This window comes from Anguilla anguilla, chromosome 3 (assembly GCF_013347855.1).
Source record: "Anguilla anguilla isolate fAngAng1 chromosome 3, fAngAng1.pri, whole genome shotgun sequence".
Classification (NCBI taxonomy): Eukaryota; Metazoa; Chordata; class Actinopteri; order Anguilliformes; family Anguillidae; genus Anguilla; species Anguilla anguilla.
Window position 1 is genome coordinate 38674881 of NC_049203.1, and position 20857 is coordinate 38695737.

General features: G+C 38.1%; 1 protein-coding gene and 1 long non-coding RNA gene across 3 annotated transcripts in view; both read left to right on the forward strand.

Moving 5' to 3' along the window:
• The first annotated feature begins 8116 nt into the window (after positions 1 to 8116).
• LOC118223624 lies at positions 8117 to 8992 on the forward strand. 2 transcript variants are annotated; one of them, XR_004764473.1, is made up of 2 exons: positions 8117 to 8356; positions 8937 to 8992. It is a non-coding gene; the product is annotated as an uncharacterized LOC118223624 (long non-coding RNA). The 2 variants fall into 2 exon arrangements; XR_004764472.1 differs by lacking the exon at positions 8937 to 8992 and adding an exon at positions 8446 to 8644.
• A 5843-nt stretch (positions 8993 to 14835) lies between these two features.
• xirp2b (xin actin binding repeat containing 2b) overlaps positions 14836 to 20857 on the forward strand; it is a 67823-nt gene continuing 61801 nt past the window's right edge. The window contains exon 1 of the mRNA XM_035410378.1: positions 14836 to 14905. The gene's annotated coding sequence lies outside the window, so the exon portion shown is untranslated. The remainder of the gene's footprint in view (positions 14906 to 20857) is intronic.

Below are 20857 nucleotides of genomic sequence, written 5' to 3' on the forward strand. Positions count from 1 at the left end.
ATAGTGGCAACTGCAGTCTGCAATGGTAGTTAGCTAGTTTAGCAAGGACAGTTACATTGTGATAAATATGGCCCTGATTCCAAAGAAAAAATGTACTCATTCCTCCAACAAAATACCCCAACTCCTACTGACCAACACCCTCCTGCAGCAGCAGCAAATATGTACCAGAGGGCAGCAAGATGACAAGGCCAGTAAGAAAACTGCACAATGACAGTTATTTGTCTTACAGGTTTAAATATACAGGGGATCTGTCATGTCCCAGTGTATGCCAGATGTGGGGAGAAACCAAGAAAGCATGCCAGGTTTTCAAGAAAAACATAAGTATTACCTCACTAGCAATCATCCACACTTGGTAACAAGGACCAAGATTAATTCATTCATTCTAGAGGTCCCACTCAGAAACAAATAGCAAATGCTATGAGGGTGTGCAATAGTGTCTGAGAAAGCACTTGGGGCTAGCTATCGAGTTGCTGAGATTGTGGCTACCACTGCTGAATCGATGATATTGCCGCCATGCAATAGCCATTATGGGTATGGCCACAAGTCACAAAAAAATGACAATGGTTCCTACAAAACAATACAATCAGCAGACTGTTTAATGTCTGCCCATATCGGAAGCATTATTGTGGAAAAAGTCACATCCAGTGGAAAATTTGCACTGTACCTAATTTTTCATGTACAGTCCCCTCCAAAAGTATTGGAACAGCAAGGTCAATTCTTTGTTTTTGCTGTACACTGAAGACAATTGATTTTGAGGTCAAAAGATGTACATGAGATTACAGATCCGAATTTCAGCTTTTATTTCCTGGTATTTTTATCTAGATTTGTTAAACAACTTAGAACATATCACCTTTTGTATCAGACAACCCAATTTTTAAGTGAGCAAAAGTATTGGAACATGTGACTGACAGGTGTTTCTTGTTGCCCAGATGTGTCCTGTTAGATTGATTGGTTAAACAATAAATACTTCTGAATGTCTACTCTTGGTTTTAGACTTGGGTTTTGCCTGTGAAAACTGCATTTGTGTTATAAAAGATAAACTAATACGAAGACCAGAGAGCTGTCTTTGGGAGAAAAGCAAGCTTAGAAAAGAGGGGAAATCGATCAGAGCCATTGCACAAGCATTGAGGATAGCTTGTACGACAACTTGGAATGTCCCGAAAAAGAAAGAAACCGCTGGCGTACTGAGCAACAGATAACGAACAGGTCGACCAAGGAAAACAACAGCAGTTGATGACAGAAACATTGTGAAAGCTGTGAAGAAAAACCTCAAAACATCAGTCAGTGACATCACAAACAATCTCCACAGGACAGGGCTGAAGGTATCTCAATCAACCGTTCAAAGAAGACTTAGAGAGCAGCAATATAGAGGCTACAAGATGCAAACCACTCCCCATTCGTAAGAATCGGAAGACGAGATTACAATTTGCAAAGAAGTACAGAGATGAGCCACAAAAGTTCTGGAACAAAGTTTTATGGACTGATGAGACCAAGATTAACCTCTACCAAAGTGATGGAAACGCCAAAGTGTGGAGAAAGAAGGGATCTGCTCATGATCCAAAACATATAAGCTCATCTATGAAGCACGGTGGAGGAAGTGTCATGGCTTGGGCTTGCATGGCTGCTTCTGGAGTGGGCTCACTAATCTTTATTGATGATGTAACTCATGATGGTAGCAGCAGGATGAATTCAGAAGTCTACAAAAACATTCTGTCTGCCAACTTACGGAGAAATGCGTCCAAACTAATTGGGAGGAACTTCATCATGCAGCAAGACAATGACCCAAAACACACTGCCAACACAACAAAGGATTTCATTAGGGAGAAAAAGTGGAAGGTTTTAGACTGGCCAAGTCAATCACCAGACCTTAACCCAACTGAGCATGCATTTCACCTCCTGAAGAGGAGATTGAAGGGAAAAACCCCCCGAAACAAATAACAACTGAAAGAGGCTGCAGTAAAAACCTGGAAAAGCATCACAAAAGAAGAATGCAAGAGTTTGGTGATGTCAATGGGTCGCAGGCTTGATGCAGTTATTGTAAGCAAGAGATATGCTACCAAATATTAATTGTTATTTGCTTTCATTTGCTTAAATACTCTCTGTTCCAATACTTTTGCTCACCTAAAAATTGGGTGGTCTGATACCAAAGGTAGATGTTCTAAGTAGTTTGACACATCTTGGTGTAAATACCAGGAAATAAAAGCTGAAATTCTGAACTCTTGTCTCATGTTCATCTTTTTATCTCAACCCCAAATGTATTCAGTGTATTGCAAAAACAAAGGAATTGGCCTTGCTGTTCCAATACTTTTGGAGGGGACTGTATGTATTTTCATGTTTTAGACTTCTAAGAAATTGGTCTGCTGTGAGATTGCATAATTTGTGTGAAGTGGATGAAAAAAGGTAGGGACTGTGTAAGATGGTTATTGATCTGTCAAATTATTGGATTCAAATGTTGGTGATTTGCACATAATTAATGTTCATCTGACAATAATTTGGAGCCTATTTTACCTATTTGTGTATTTAGAATGTAAGGCGATGGGAGATATACATTACCTGAGATGGCTTGCATCTTCAGCGTTTAAATGATCAGTCTGCCCCTCATTTCAACAAACAAACCATTTACAGAGAGAGCTAGAAGACTGCAGTTTCATCACAGCTTAGAAGAAAAACATTGGCTGTAAATCAATACCTAAATGGAGTATTTTAAACACAGTGAGGGGGCTATTTCTTATAATAGGATACTGTTTCCAATGTGCTCATTTAAAGCATTCCCAAATACAGATTCACATGCATGAAGGTTTCTTACCATTGTTTTATTGTATTCTTTTATTCTTTTCAAATATATAATAAGCTCCATAATGTTTGGGGCAAAGACATTTTTTTCTTGATTTGGCTTTGTACTCCAGTTTCAGAAGTTTCCTCACACAATGTGGTTAAAGTGTGCATTCTCAGCCTTTATTTAAGGGTATTTTATGTACTTTGCTTTCACTTTGTCACATATTCTTTGCATGCAAAAAAAAAAAAGAATACTTTAAGTCTGTGACCCAGAGACATCACCAGGTGCTGAGTATCTTCTCTAGTGATGCTCTGCCAAGCCTGTACTGCAGCCATCTTCAGCTCCTGCTTGTTTTGGGGGCTAGTTGCCCACAGCATTTCAGATGAATTCAGATTGGGTGAATGACTTGGCCAGTTAAGGATTTTCCAGGTTTTTGCTTTGGAAAAACTCATTTGTTACTTAAGCAGTATGTTTGGGATTATTTTCTTGCTGTAGGATGCTGTAGTGAGCCAGTATCTGTGGCAGCTATATATGCCCATACGATTGGGGCTGTTCGGGTGTTTCTTTTGGTTTCCACACATTGCTCTTGCCATCACTTCGAAACAAGTGAATTAATCTGTCCACAAGACTTTTTTCGTTTTACGATGTTCCATACAGTTGATTTTGTTAAGCCTAAGGTTTTGCCCATATTTCTGACTGTTTTTATTTATCTTTTACTAGGCACGACTCTGGTCTTTATGCTGACAAACCAATAACAGGCTCCAAAAGCCATGAAAAGCCTACAATCAAGACTAGATTGTGAAAGCTCTCTTGGAGCCAAGGAAACAATTGAACACACCTAGTAGTAGTAGTCAGAAACACCTGTGCAGGCAAATGGGGGTGTTTAAAAAGTGCTATAATTTCCACATGGTGAAACTAAAATGTATAAAAATGCCCTTTAATAAAAGCTGAGAATGTACACTTCTCCATGTGAGAATTATTTGATTGCAAATCCAAAATTGTGGAGTACAAAGCCAAATCAATAAAAAATATGTCTTTGATATTATTGAGCTCACTGTATTTCAGATTTATGATGCCAACTTATGGTGATACTTATCAAGAATGTGCAGAAACTGCCTCTTGGTTTCCCCAGTGCTTTAATTGAATAGTTTTTCATAATTAAGTAAAAAGTCTCATCTCTGTTCAGAGACTGAATGACTCCACTACCCCAATAACAACTCTTCAGAAGAAACTTTAATCATGCAGGAGGTTCCCATTGCAATACTAACCAACCCCAACCCTGCATATCTTTCAGCAGTTTTAAATAAGAAGGCTACAGAGTGGAATGGTTGCTTGACTTGCCTCTAAATGTTTGCTCTTTGATCCTGGTGCAGAGCACATTACTCAAATGTGATGTGTGATGTGCTCTGTGCTGAACACTTCTTTTGCATGTAATTTCTCAGATGTACCGTTCAGCTTGTACCACTATGACAGAGGAAATATCATCAGTATTTGTAATGAAATTGAATGTTGATGCAGTTATTTAAAAACATCCAATAAGCATGTCCACATGTTCCATGAATAATGCCATGAATATTCAGATTAAAGTGCATTATAATGCCATATGCCATACTCTGACAGGGCAAAGGTCAATGGTGTTTCAAAACCCGAATCATATTTTCAATCTTCTCAACCTGGAAAGATGTTTCAGAACACTTAATTTCATGCCAGATCCTGCTAAACTGTTTACTACTCAATTGGCACCACCTTAAGTGTTTCAATCCGCCTTCTTTTAACAGCGTGCGGATGGAGCTGCATAGATCTCATTTAATCAATGTTACAGCCACTCAACAGCAGGAAGCTCAATATCTGGATTAAATTTTAACACAATGGCACAGTTCAGACTAAATACACTTGTGTATGGTTTGAAGAATTACGCAATTACGCGTCCTAACAAAGATGTGGTATTTGGCTGTTTTTCCAGGCAACCATTTTAAGAATTTACAAAAAGTGCTGAAAGAAAAAGCTCTGAAAAACAATAACAGCATATTATCCCAAAATATGGGCAATGTACAGTATGCCTTCTCATTTGTTCTAGTTAAATTCTGCAGGGAGTGGTGGTCAGTGGAAACTGGCTCATTAGGATTAAAAGGAGAATTGCAAGAACGAGACAAAAAAGATCTCCTTTTACATGTTTCTCATGTGGCAGAAGCAAGTGCCTGCTCCTCTTTAACATTTTTTTTTTCAAAACATAAATTGGCTACAGATGATATGTCCAAAGGGTAATATGCTAAAGGAGACAAGATCTGGCCCATATAACATAGGGTACATACGATTTACGATGTAGGCTACAATAGAATTCAGCATGCATTTTCAACAAACAAAAAAAAAAAAATAATAATCAATTAACAACATTATGAATTAATTTACTGCACTACACCAGTAACCATGGGAAATAATAGCAGGGATACAAGCATTCATTTAAAAGTCATGTGGTAGTGGAAGGTTAGGGCTAGGGAATGAGCAAGCTAGCTGAAGTGAGTGAGGACTTGGGTTCAAGGAGGCAGCTAGAGTATGTCCTGATAGACCATAGCTTGTCAGTTAATTTCCATAACCAAGCCTCAAAGCTAGTGCAAGCTAGATTGCAACATTACTGAATGTAGTGATGTAGCTAGCAATCTATCTAGGTCATTTTCCAGATGATGTTTATGGTTTGAGTTTGATGTCATATTTTAGCTAAAATCAATGTGACCTCAATGTTGATGCTCATTTCAATAACGGATTTCTGGTATGACACAAATCAGTACTGGTGTTGACAAAATGTCAAATGTCAAAAATGCATTTATATATATTGAATGCTATGATAGAACATTTACAGCAACATTATTCCATATTAATTTGGTTTGCTACAAGTAACAGTGTGGAGAGTCCTACCCTGTTATCCCAGTATCTCCAGCTGGCATATTGTTGTGCTCTTGAAACTTCACCCAGAAGCTTGGCTCGGTCAAAGAAAGGCGAAAAGGGAACGTCAGTATAAGACAAATGTTCAGTTCAAAACAAATTTAGTTGAAACGAACAAGCATTCAAACAAAATGTGTGCTTGTTTTTGACACTGGAACGCAGTGGCACAGCCTAGGATTCACTTTGTTTTGGGAGGGCGGGGGTGTACTGTTCTTCACAATCAATCTCTGCATATTTTATGCATATCTAACATTATGTCAGAGGAGAGGAGTGAAGAGCAGGTGGTATCCAATCCACCAGCTACCCAGGACAGGGTGGCCATAGCAAGAGTCTCCAAAAACTGATTAGATTATCTGGAGTAGAAGGGGCTGCTAACAAATCCAGCAGGTAAAAGGTTTCAAATTTACACAGAATACACAACACGTCTCAAGCAGGGACCTTTAATGAGACATGGACAATAGAGAGAAATAGAACAAAACAACAAATGCAGAGAGAAGGGGAGTATAACTTCCACTGGAACTCCAGATGTACCCGTAAATCTTAAAATCCGTCGTCTTTAAATTCTTGGCCTATTATCACTAAGCTCTGAAGGAGCTGTTAAAATTGTCACTTTAGCAAACACCTTAAAATAATCATTATCTAGGGTTGGATATTTATCAGCTGGTGAGGGGCATGACACCTGAGTATGTCTGATGCTTGGGAATGGTTGGCAATACCAAGAATATATGAATTCACAGAATTGCAGAGGCCTCAAAAGTTCAAGCTGCAGCTGTCTGTACAGCTACAGAAGGCTATGCCACTAAGGGCAGGGTGGGTTTAGATTGGTCAGCTTGGCTTGGAGTACAGGTGTTTTAGATGCTCCATGAAAACCAACAAGTTGACTGTGGTCTACAAGCTGTCGTCAATTTGAGACACAACTCTGTAGAGCTAACTGGACTGTCAAGCGGATTTAAAGAAAAATGCCTCCATCTAGTGGCATGTTTGTAAAGAAGCATTGTAAGGCAGCAACACAGTATTCTATCTAGTTGACATTAACAAGTTTGGCACTTTGATTCTTGCCCACTTGGTCTTCAGTTGTTTAACAATGAGATACTCATCAGGCAATCATCATTCACACATATTATCTATATGGATTACATTGAATTTACTTGCTTTATATTCTGGAATGCTGTTGTAATAAAGTACCCTTGGTAAAGGCACCTTATAAATAAATGAATTCATTGAATTTGCAAATTGAATAATTTGTGAAAATCTGGATCATCTATGCTACACACACCAGTGTGTCGCAGGTTAAAGATTAGCTTTGAATAATGGACCAATGCGGAGGGCTGTGATAGTCCAAAGAGGACAGTAGAGGGCAGTGAAAGTCCATCTTCCAGAGTGAGGAAGACCCAACACAGTGATCTCACTCACTGCATGTGTAAATGCAAAGAAATGCAAGTAAAGAAATTCTTCATTTATATATATAGGGGACGCTCACTTCAGTCATCAGTCACCGCCAATGGGTTACACCCACATAGGTGATGGACAACAGCCATTTTGCAGCAGAATGCTTACCACAAATCAGCTCAGATGGAGAGAGAAGGAATTAGTCAATTATGCCAGGTGATGACAAATTGACCAGAATGAGAGCCAGGCTGGGAATTTAGCCAGGATACTGTGAGAACCCCATTTTCTCTGCAAGTGCCACAAAACTCTTTAATCTTACCAGAAAAAATGTAACATGCACAAGGACATCACTTCTGCTTTGGCCAGAGAGAAGACTCACAACTGGCCCACCAATACCACTTCTCAGCAACTTAGGAGGTCTCCTATCCAGTATAAACCGAGCCCAGTCTTACTTAGCTTCAGCCATTAGGCGATGGACAGTTGCAGGGCACTATGATTACTGGCATCATTACTTGTCTCCCTTAATCTTAGTGTACATATTCATACATTGAAATGTACCATTGGATTAGTGGCTCTCAAACTCAATTCTGGAGACCCTCGTGTATGCTGATTTTTTGTTGCGACCAATTGGATCTCCAGAATTTTAACAAGCATTTTTCTTAATTAGACCCTTTTTCATGTTTCATGGATTATTTACCCTGCAAATCATGTCAGACATAGTTATGCATGCCATGGAATATTGAAGTCCCATATTCATATTGTGCTATATTGCAAATGATTCCATAAAAGAGATTAGTTTTAACTCAGAAAATTACAGAATAATTGGTGAAAGTGTGAACACCTGCCCACTAAAAGTACCCATTTGGTAGATGATGAAAAATGCTAAGACAAGGCAAATTATAATGAGTCAAACCTGCTTTGTATTGAAAAGTTTAAAGACAAAACTAGGAAAGAACTTAAACACATGTGTTCAACAACCTTAATTAAGCAAGAGATTGGCTGTAACAAAAACCAGCATGTGCCAGGGTCCCCAGGGCTGAGATTGGGAACAACTGCATTCGTTCCTTAAAGGTGTTACTGGAGATATTCTGTAAAGTTTTGTGCCTATCTTTCTGACAGGTACAGCAAATGTTGAACCTTAGACTTACACCTAATATTCAGAAGTGGAAAATCCAGAAAGTATAGTCCTATCCAGCATCTTGTTCCAACCACCTGGATTTGCTAATTAGCAGGATTTGTCAGCCAGAATAGGTAGGTTGAACTAAGTAGAATTAGGGATTTCTACTCTCTCACCCCTGGACTTTTTTCAACACTGCTAATATTTGTGTCATTTATTTCAGTCTGGAGACATGGTTCAACGAGAAGAAAACTTCGCTGGATTTTTTTGTTCTGGGGCTGTGTCTGTTTCTTCTTGACTTTCTTTGTTCCTATTTTAATGAAGTCATGGCTTAGATTTTCATTCAAATGTGATTCAGATTCTCATAATATTGTCTGTTTATCATTGAACAAATTTCACTGCAGTGTTGCCATAGAAACAGACATTTCCATGATCTGTTTATTTAGTAATGATTTATGAATACTATGACTATTTTGCTACCATTGTGATACATTGTAAAAAAAAAAAAAAGGGGGGGGGCAATTTAAAAGATGAAAAAACCTTTATCTGAGAAAAATATGCAAAATATCTGACAATTGTGTAAATGTACTTGATATTATTTATTATATAATATTAAATTAAGAAGCTAAGGTAAGGATATTTTTAAAATGTACTGTAAAAACAGGACTTATTTTCAGAATTAAAGTTAATATTTTCCCTTTTATTTGTCTACAGGCAGAAGTGCTTTCTACAGGAGTTCAAAAATATCTGTTCAGTCAATCAAAAAAAAATAAACTTTTGAGACACACAAAATATAATGTAATAAAATGTTTGGCAGCATGTGCAGCAAAGTATTATTTTCTAGAGTGTTATTTTGGCCTAGTTGCTTTTTTATTTCAGCCTTAAACAGAAGCTTCATGAATGAAATCAATGAAACAATTATTCAGCAATTACATAATTGTATCAGTAACAAGGAAGTTGTATGAGTGCTCATTCTGAATGCATGTTTATATGTTGTTGCAAATGAACTTGATTGACATCTGTATCAGGAAAAAACATGAATATCTGTTGTTGCTATTTAGTAATTGCAATGGTAGCAATAGTAGGCTCAGTTTTGTTAGGTGCGTTATTGGCATGGTAGCAGTGCTAACACTATAAGTCATGCTAATACTCTTGCAGTACCTGGAGTAGCAGCAATCGTAGTAGAGGCAGCCACAGCAGTAGTAGTGTAGCTACTGTAGTATTGGTAGCAGTAGTATTAGCAGTAGGAGCATTTGTAATAAATGTAATAAAGTAGTTTTAGTCTCCACAGCAAAAACAGTACCTTTAGCTATAGCGATACTATTGGTTTTCCTTGTTGGAGTGCTGTTGCAGTTGACCTTTGGATGTGTAGTTTCTCAAAATGAATGTTTTGTGAAACAGACATTTAAAAACATACATTTGGCATCCTGTAGAGCAACAGACTATTTTCTAATTCAAGTGTTTTTCTTTTATTATTTTTTTAAACTGTTCTGTTGGATGGCCATCTGCATTTCAGGCTTAAATAAATACATAGCCATAACAAAACAATTGTATTTCCATCAAAAATCAGTGAGCAGTCATGTCAATCTATCAATGACTAAGCAGTACGCTTAACATCTAACAAAATTCAGAACTTGAAGAATTTATTAGTGTTCATCTGGCTGGTTTTGATTTTTATGATCTGGGTATGAATTGTACTGTTTGTAATACATCATTGAGTAATGTGAAAAATGACTCACTTTTCCCAGCCATTGAAAGTGGCAAAAAAAATATTTTTTTTTATTTTTTAAAATTTGCAGTCCCCATCTGTGCTTCTAGTTAAAACAGTGCCTGGGCATGACACCAAGGCAAATACGGCTGCTATGGTTTTTTTTCTTCTTAAATTTCAGATTAAATAGCTATTAAAGGCATGTTTTATAACCACTTTTATGTGATCGTGTAATTACAGTAACTAGTGATTCTCGGAAGCAATTGAACCGGTCCATTTTGTTTTGTTATCAAGAAAATGTTGAGCAAGGCCGTACAACTGGAAATTTACCCGTGCTATCTGCAGCTAACAGCTGCTGAAACACTGTAAGGAGGGGAGAGGTCAGCGTACAAAGAATGATACAAGTTATTTATGTCTTCCTTGTTTCCACAGACAGTATTTACTGAGCATGTCTGCCTTGCAACTTTGCCAAATATTGCAAAATAAGCAAAGGGGCGGAAAGAAAATAATTTCAGTCACTGACGTCCTCTGCCCTTTTGCCAAATATAGTAGGAAAACTAGAGGTAAATAAGTCACAACTGAACAGTGCATTGTTTTAAAAACCATGATTAAAAGGTGAAGTATTTTTTAAATGGACTAAAATATTCTTTCGATTCATTCATAGGTTTTTTCAAAGAAATCATTCCTCTATCTAATCATCATCGAATAAAGTGCTTTGCAGGAATTACAAAGGCAAAGGGATTGTTTTGAAGCAAAGATTTCACAAGCTAAACGCAAAAAATCTGACCAAACTTTAGGGTCCAAAATGCCTTGATTATTTTGATCCTCTAAAATGATATAAAATCTATCAATACATAATTATTTATATTAACACTGTAAATATTTGGCCAGTGATAAAGTTTTGGCCTGGTACTCCAGCACACTGGATTTGAAATGAAACAATGAAAATGAGGTTAAAATGCTGACATCAGGTTTAAATTGATAAATATCAGGTGATTAGTGTAGAAATTACAGTATAGCCCCCAATACCTGGCTCCCCCATTTTAGGGGAGCAAATGTAATTGGAAAAATGAACACAATCTCATATGAACCCATATTTTGTACTCTGTTGTACTCCTTTGAAGTCTATGATCCGTAGATATCACCAGGCACTGGCTATCCTCCCATGATGCTCAGCTAGGCCTGTATTGCAACCATCAGTCCTGTCTTCAGCAGGTAAAACTTATGTTCAGCAGTATATTCGGGGTCACTGTCCTGCTGCTAGGTGAAGTGCAGTCCAATGAGTTTTGAGGCACCTGGTTGGATCTGAGCAGATAAAGACATTTCTGTACACTTCAGAATTCATCCTGCTGCTGTCACGACTTTCATTGTCAATTATGACAAGTGATCCAGTTGCTCAAACCATCACACTACCTCTACCACGTTTTACAGATGAGGTGGGGTGCTATGGATCATGACAGTTCCTTTCTTTCTTCATACTTTCTGCTGTCCATCAATCTGGTACAGGTTAATATTTGTCTCATCTGTCCAAGAGACTTTATTCCATGTATTTTTTTTAATGAGACTATTTTGTTCTTGAGGCTTACCAGTGGTTAGCATCTTGTGGCGAACCTTCTGAGGATATGCTGGTGGTGTAGTCTTCTGTTTTTGTTGGTCTTCGACACATCTAGGCCTACATCCAGGAGAGTATTCTTGATCTGTTTGCCAGTTGAAAAGAGGTTTTTCTTTATGGTTGAAAGAATTCTTCAGTCATATACTACAGTGGTCTTCAGTGGTCTACCAGGTTGTTTGCTATTTCTGAGCTTGCCAATGCGCTCTTGCTTCCTACCAATGTATCAAACAGTTGATTTTGACACATGGAACATTTTGGCTAAGACTCAGATTTATTCTGATGTTTCAGCCGCAAGACGGCCTACTTTACTGGCATTGACACTTATCTGGTTCTCGTGCTGAGAGACAACAGAAACAACTCTAAATGCTAATTTCCCACCTAGAATCAACTCTAGACTTTTTGTTAGCTCTGCTATGAATGAACAAATGAAGCAATGACACACTTCTGACAAAGAAACAGCCGAGCAGCCACTTGTCCAATTGCTTTTGGTTCCCTAAAATGGGGGAACTATGTATTAAAAGGGTTGTATTTCCTACACATATCACCTGCTATTATTGTTGATATGAATACCCTCAAATTAAAACTGACAATCTGCACTTTAATCTCATATTCATTGTTTTATTTCAAACCCAATGTTCTGTCATACATAGACAACACCTCATTTACTTTATACTGTATCCATGGAAAACCCAGTCATACATAATTTTGGATAGTTTAGATGCACTCGAAATGACCTATGCTGAGACCAGGGGGCTTCTTCAGATTAATATCTTTATTATATATTACACTGAGTGTGGTAGTTGGACATCTCGATATCTCCATAATTTCAAAACCAATCTCAATACCATTTCACCAGTGGACTATAATCTCCATGGGCTTGCCAAATAATCTTTTTGGTATAGTCATGTAACACAAATGCTATGTTGTGCACACCCCCTTTTAGCATTAAAAATGACAACTTTTCTTGTGAGAGATTTGCACCAATATAGGTAGGCTATGAAAAACATATAAATGTAATCAATAAATAAATTAAATACTGTATTTGTATCCTATAACATCTGAAACTGTATTTCATGACCTTACTTTGTGTGAACTCTTGAAGCTATTGAGACTGTTAGGTGTAGCCTACCCCTCGCTATGTTTGCTTATTTTCCCCACTGACGGGGTTAAATGTAACATTTCACTCCCAGGACTTTCGGTCTAATTGCTAGTGAATGGTTCGCGTCAGACATTTAATTATGGTATGAAATCAGAGTTTGTACTAAAAATGAATTATCTAGCTCTAGTAATATTTTCAGAATTGAACCAACCAAATACAAAAACGTACTTATTTACCCGATCTCCCATATCATAACTTGCACTGAAGTAAACAGAAAGATTATTAAAGCGAGATGCCACAAGAACCCGTGATAGCCTGTATCACAAATATTGGCATGGCTAGGGGGTGTTGAATCTTAAGCACTTTGCCCAGGGGTGAGTATATGTTGTTAGAAGTACTGTAGACATACACAGGGCTGCAGCTGTTGCCAATGGTCTGCGCTGATACTCCTTGATGGAGAGCAGGCTGATGGTAGAGTTAGGGTTCATAAATTTAATTTCCTGTCTTAATGGTTTTGGCAAATTCAAAAATTTCACCAAAAATATTTGTGATTAATAATTGAAAAAAAAACGATTTGTTTTCTTTCAACTCTTATAAGTGAAAACAACGACCTGCTTTAAATTGAGGGTTAACGAGACATGTACTGTCACTGTCTCTCCTCACTGCCTACCCCATTATATGCTCGCCTTCCGAGAGATACTGAGCTTCACAGTGCTGGCTTTCACCATTCACACCACCATTGTTATCGTTAAGGTCACAAAGAGGAAAATTAAAAGACAACTGGGTCCTTTGAAAAGCAGACATGCTGGGTGGGAGAGGTGTGGAGGAAAGCTTGGGCTAAAATGTGCCAATTTGGGCCTGGACTACACTGTGCATCACAGCACAGAGAACAGAGACAAGCCCTTCTGCAGGGATTGGTTCTTCTACAGCTGTGGCCTGAATAATCCATGTGCACACCATGTACACAATGTACACGCCAGGGAGACAGAAGCTATTCTTTTCTATGGAAGCACTCGTAATTACACTGTTCCCTCCACGGAAACAACCGCTCATACAGCGCATGCAGTGGTGAGCACAAAAATAGCCATCAATATATTTTTATTATCAACTATAGTGACGTAGTTGTGGAAACTGAGGGGGAACATATGCAGAAGTGGAAAGACCAGGGGTCAGAAAGTAAAAGTCCTGTCGTATGTTTCTTCTACCATGAACTCAGTAGCAACTGTAACAAAAATGTTGGCACTAGTAACAAATACGTAATGCATTGATAGGCTGGTGTTAATCGCTTTGGTCCATCACAGAACATGATATTTGTCTAGAAACAGAGCATTCTCAATAGTAATAAAACAGGGTTACTGTGTGTCTGTTTTTATTTCTTTGAAGTTTGTTTTGGTACATGTTGTAGCCTACATTGTGAGGTTTGACTCTTTCATGGAACAACTGTTGTCACTGGCAACAACACTGTTACAGGAGAACGAGCACTTGGCATCAACATTTGACAGGGACCGTCAATGATCTGATCGCAACAACTGACTCGGTTATTTTAAGGTTTACAGTTGCCATTCAGAACAACCGAAAAAGCACTAAAAACTGGGAAAATTGTCAAAATGGCAAAAACAACTGCACAATTAAAAGCAGGGTTTTGTGTTTAATTATATTTCATCAGTACTATAGACTAGTTCTCAGTGCTGGTTTTTGTTATAACCACAATTGCAATACCAGAATTTTAACAAGGTGTTAATTTTCTTTTCATGTTTTTTTTTTTTAATATCATGTTTTTACCACCTCTAAAAAGTGGTTACAGCTGGGGCAGTGGAAAAAAATCTTTTACGTGGAGCCTTGATAGGCCTATTTATTTAGCAGTGTGTAGCAGGTATTTGATTTGCCGGTATTTAGGCTGCATAAATACAATGTTTGCTTCCCTTGATCTGGTCCTAAAAATACTTATTTCAAGAATGGAAAAGAATGTTAGTACAGCAAGAGGCTGTCATTAAAAGTGGAAAGCAGGGGACCAGAACAGGAGGGTAATCCAAACAAACTGCACCAACACAAACTGATAATGGAATGAATGTGGCACAATTAAGAAATTTTATTTGAAGTGGCAATTTTCAGCATTGGTATTGATTTTGAATTGCAATCAATATACTGAATTAATTCCATTAATGAATAGGTGGGCAGGACCAAGTGAACTGGCCTAAATCTTTCGCCTGTGGCGCAGACTTCCTGGGCTGCCCAGAAAATGCAGTCTCGGTGGTGCACGCAAGGTTAGTGTTTCCATATTTTCCCTGGTTGTCATGTCAAATTGTTGAGCCAAAGGCTAGCCCTTTGCTTACACGCAAACTATACCTGACTATCAGTATTTCCATACAGGAACAAACCACATCAGTCTCCTGATCACCTGCATGCCATATTTTTACATGGTTAATTTGTGATGAAGACTGTAATACATATTTTGCATTATAAACTTTATTTCACTCTAACTCAGTTGTGTTCAGTTCAGCTTTTGATTTGGCTCAGCTGCCATGTAGTACAAGCCATTTGTCACTCTGCCAGTATATGACCATAAAAGAGTCATTGTTTTGTTTAAGGCCATGCCATCAAACATTTTTTTTTTTAAGCTGAACATTTACATTTGCATATATGTAGCACAACAGACATGTATTGTACTGATTGGCTCATGTAATTCAGCAGAGGATAAGTAAGCTTAGTTTACTATTCCTGTTACTCACATCCACTCTGTCTAGCATTGTGTGCTAGCTCACCTGCTTTGGACATTCCAGAACATTCTACTGCATATTATTGTCTTTAGGGTAATGTTACAATAAATAAGAGTGCAGGTATGGCATATTGCTATGCTTGCTGGATGACAAACATCCTCAGAATGACTGCTGGTTTGAATATATATGAAACATTCATATCTCAATATTGCACTGGTGCACGCCAACCATGCTAATTCCTATAATGTGTATTCCTTACCTTTGTAGAATGTTCCATGAAACTGTAATTGAAATTTTTGTATCAAAGTGCCATTACGTAAAGAAAGCCTTTACATAACAACCCAGCCAGAGGCTTGGGCTTGAATTTATTCAGATAACAATATGCTGTTGCACATAGCTGAACAGCCGGGTGCCAAAAGTATACACGTGAAGATACTGGATCTTTTTTTTCTCTCTAGTTGTTAGTATTAGAACAATTCTGCTTTAGCACTGTATGCTAAATAACCCTGTGGAAATCAAGTTCAGAAATTGTCTGCCCTCTTGGGCAATTCCGTTCGTTGTGAAGGCATTTTATTTTGTCGCAATAATATGCATCTGGGACTAGTGCCTCCTGTTTCTTAGTGCTAGCATGAATGCCTAGTAAGAGTTTAATCCATTAAGGTGTCCCAGACAATTGTGATGAATGTCTGTTCCTGACAAGCTTGTGTTTTCTTTATTGATTCCCAAAACTCCTAGGTCCTCACAGTAGCTGATCTCTGTCATGTTGACTGGTCGAGAGGTGTGATGAATTGTTACAGAATCTGTATGGATTTATAAACACACTTAACAATCCAATTTTAAAATGCAACCAGTAATTATTTTTAGAGTACACACACACTGCCTCTGCCATCTTTCTCTGTTCAGACATACTTGCCCTTTAAATGGAATTAGGCTGCAGCTCAAGTTCCTGCACACTAAAAGGCATCGTGATTTTTACTGAATCTAAGTGGTGTGTATTCATTTAACTTGAGCTGACCATGTACATTTTTTTCTTTTTTTTGCGGTATAAATTTGTGAGAACATCTATAAGAATGCCCATTTGTAGTAGTACATTATGTGGTGCATGCCTTTATGGGGTACATCAGATGAACTTGGGGCACATTAAGTAGTATACTGTCAGAAACATGATAACACTTCTGCTCATACCTCATGTGATAATGCAACTGGTGCCAAAATATTATTTTCTGGCATAACAGTATTTGTGCAATTGATCTAAGAACACAAAAATGCAAACTTATGCCTTTGGTTTTCCCCTGATTAATTCAGTTGGCAAAGTACTAGTTAATGCCTTGACTTTTTCACTGCAGAGAGAACGGTTTGGCAGTGTTCAAATTCCTTCCTGGTAAATAACAGCTCTTAAAAGTTCAAGATTCTCTCAAGCCACATATAAAACCTGAACACTTCTGTTTTGCAGGAACAGGGAACTGGCCCTCTGATGACCCACATCTTTGCTCATTCATCAAAGCTTTGACTAGCTTTCAAATGGAAAACAAACATACTGTTTGTCTATCTGGGTAGTGCGCTCGGCATTCAGGCTGTGCTTCGCCTGCTTTGCACCATTTATATTACTCCTGAATACCAGATGGACTAAGATCGCCAGTAGCGTTGTATTTGTGTCCCATATTTCAGCCAGATATCTTTATTCCAAGAGGGATGCCTTTTATCCCATACGATGCGCTTTGGTGAATAATTTAAATCCAATATGGCTACTGTGCATGGCATATGTAATTAATTAGCTAAATGAACGACTGTATCAAATTAATAACATTGCACACATTACACCACCCGCTTCTGGCCAACAATTTCACCTACCAAGAGTTCAGACTGAGATCTATCCACCACTTCCTTGACCTCTGACCTTTCCCAGATTTTCTTGCAGGGTAAGAATGCCTTGTGCATTGAGGGGTTTCAGAAGAAGAAATTACACGAAGATAATGTGGGTGGATTTAATGAAAATCTCAGTGGAGATGATAATTTGGAGAACAAAATGAAGAGTAAACTGGCTGTAACTATGATGATATTTTAAATAATTTTCCATAATAACACTTATGCATTAACAGAGAAGGCTGCTTTCTGTCAGTAGTATGGCTCTTTATGAATTGCTATCTATCTTGGTAGACTCATGTGTAGCCTGCATAAATACAACTGTGCATCCTGCTAAGACAATAGTGTATAGGTGAGTGACTACAGGGTGCAGATATCCTGAGTTATACAGTATGTGTATGTTAGGACCTTAAAAATGCTAGGTGTGTGGTGTTAAGGTGCCAGGTTACAATGTATGCAGTTTATTGTTCAGTGAGATCAATAATAATGACACTATACTATGGTGCAAAATGTGAGTGGTGAAATGGCTATACACATATGCACAGGAGACCATGTTGATGAATCTCCCCGGACCATTGTACTTCTCTCCTTATATACAAGACAAAAATCCCAAGACATAATCATGACAAAACAGAACAACAATGATCCTGTTTACACTATCTCTGTAAGCATAGCACGCTGGGCTAACCTTTGTAGCTGAGACACCAACTTTTTCCCCATCACATCAGCTTTCCAACAATACAAAACACGATTACATTGTATTATGGAGAACCTAAATTTTACATAATGCTGATCCAATCGGTTGTTTTGTAACTGAGCACTGTCTCTTTATCACACCTGCTGACTTCCTGTCAGCACAATAAACAATCTGTTTTATTTTGGAGGTCTGATAAGGAGCACACTTCCGCCTTATAGTTTAATGTGCCAAAGCATATAAATGCACCTTCGCAGCAACAAAGTCATTGTAGACCACAGAAGTACTCACACCATGGCAGACAAACAACATTTATGGACAGAATTTACCAAAAAACATATTTATATCCTTCTGCTTACTGACATTATTTAATTCATTCATAAATTAAAAACATAATTGATACTTAGTGTTAACATAATTTTTCCAGACAAAGAAAGACATGCACAGACGCCTCAGATACATCCACATGGTAACTTTTGTCATTTGAAAGTATCTTGAAATTTGTCCAATTTCAGCACCTGAAATATAAATTCACTAGATATGCTCATCTCCTCAATATAGAACTAAGAAAATCTATATTACATATATTAAAGCTGAATATATAGGACCCTGTATTCATGACAACGTTACCTTGGGCACACCTGTGCACAGGTGGAATTGCTACAGTAGTTTTGACCCCCAGCGACACGTCCATGTTGTCTGCACCAGGTCTGGTAGCGATGTAGTCACAGGAAACCCGTTTGTGTCAGCCTGGGTTGGGCACTGCAATAGGCGGCATGTCAGTTAGAAAAATTTGTCACTGAGCAAGTTTGGTGTTCAATATTGTGTTTGTCTTTCAAACCAACCAAAACCAGATTTAAACTCAAATTCTGCTGCATTATGCTATTTTGGTGGTGTTATGAATGTGCCACCCATATGAATACATGAACACTAAACATAGATGCAAGAAAAATTTTGTTTACTTCAATTTGACTACTGGATATGCAAGCTGTGCAGTCCAGTGCACCTGTATGGAGGCCATCAATGCCCTGTAAGCACATACATTGCTGCAACGTCTACACAATGTAATAAAATTCTTTGGTATGACAGCATTTAGAGCATTTGCTCAGTGGCCCTACGTCGCCGGGACATTTCTGTTCAATGGATCATTGGAAAGTTAAAATGAGTTTCAGATGTGTGGACTGGTTGGAATGCACATTACAACATAACCCTCAGAAAGTCAGTGCATTCTTTGTGGGGTGCTGTATTCCACATAGTATGATGTTAGGAACTGAGCCTGTAACTATGAGTTCAGTTCCCAAAAAAACACACAACAGAGCAGGGACTGGTTGCCTGCAGAGTTCTTCCTCTGGTGAGTGTACTTTCACCTAATCAAGTTTCATTATGTCTGTAATTAATGAAACTTAGTTAAGGTGGTGATTTTTATTTTATTTTAGTTTATTTTAAATAGTGGCACAGTATTAAACAAAAACTGACAACAAAGAAACAAACACTGGCATATAAATGGAAAATATATTTTGTTTGAGGTGAAATAATTAGAAAATTAGGACTATCGGTCTTACCTTAATTTTGCTATCAGGTGTTCATGGTTCATGGAGTCGCTCTTAATGGAGCCTTTTATAACATGCTTGCTCTTTGGCCATGACAAAATTAGCATTTGGCACTAAGGCACTGTTTTTAAGGGGAAAGAAATGGGGCAATCTGATTGGCAATAATGTACCAAACCCCCAACACAATCGCAGGAAATTTTTCCCAATCAAACCATCCTCTTTAACAACTATGGCATGCTAAAACCTGGCATCACGAAATTTCTGAAATTGAGTTGGACACACCGTAATTCTCCAGCGCCTCAGTGCTGATGTTTGAAAATTGTGCCTGGACTGTGTCGCTAGTGTTAACTGCAAGTAAATTGTAATTTACTGTATTAACAAATACATCTTTTCTGTGCCTGTTATTGGTGTCATTGTTTTGTTAGTGCATGAAAAATTTGCACTTCTGTGCACAAAAATGATTCTGCTGTGAGGTGATATTTGAATGTTTTTATTGTGACAGCTGCGCACATGGTGTGTTTGTTACTTGACCCATCTACATAGTGATTGGCAGGCAGCTGTCTCCACTGTACTGATAAAATGTGTTTTGTTGCATGTGGCACAACTTTTACCTGGTGGCTAGAATGACATCAAAACCAGAAGTTAAAAGAAGGTGTCCACCAGCAAATTATTATTATTATTATTATTATTATGGTGAAGAAAATAATTAAATAAAAATGAAACAGAAAATGAAGAAAATGTAATAATAACCTGTATTTGTTTGGCTTAATTGTATTGACCAGATAACACATGTTGCTTCCTCTGTCTGACTAAGTTTCAATGGGAATTCCACCGCATAGCAACATTAACCTCATTTAACAGATCAAGGCATAACTGACTAAATCTCTCTGCGTGGCTGGCCAAAGCAATGCCTGCTCAGAAATATTATCAGCTAAAAGTGCAAACTTACACCTCTCCTCTTTTTCATTGCTGAAAAACAACAATTGACTCGTACTTTGAATTTGGAGCCTACCGTATGAAGTGTGGGAGAAATGGCCTCTTGAAGCATTCAGAGTGCAGTATCATTTTTTTTATATAACGGCAGTGTGTGTGTATTAGAAAAGGGGCCAGGGCACTGACAGCAACGTCTGTGTTTAATCAGGAAAGACGAGCGCGATGAACAGACACAGGATACATGGGAGGGCCCCACGGGCCCCTCTCTGCATAATGAATTGCGGAGGGCTGGATGTGGGCCCATTTTGTGTCTCAGCTCTATCGGACATGTCACTCTCGGCTATTTCATTAGGCCACTGTGGCGTCTCTCCAGTCGCTGGCCACTTTAATCCTCTGACTCTTTTCCCCTCCTTTCAGGATCAAAGGCCAAAGTCAAAGAGCAAGGGGCAGTTTAACTGT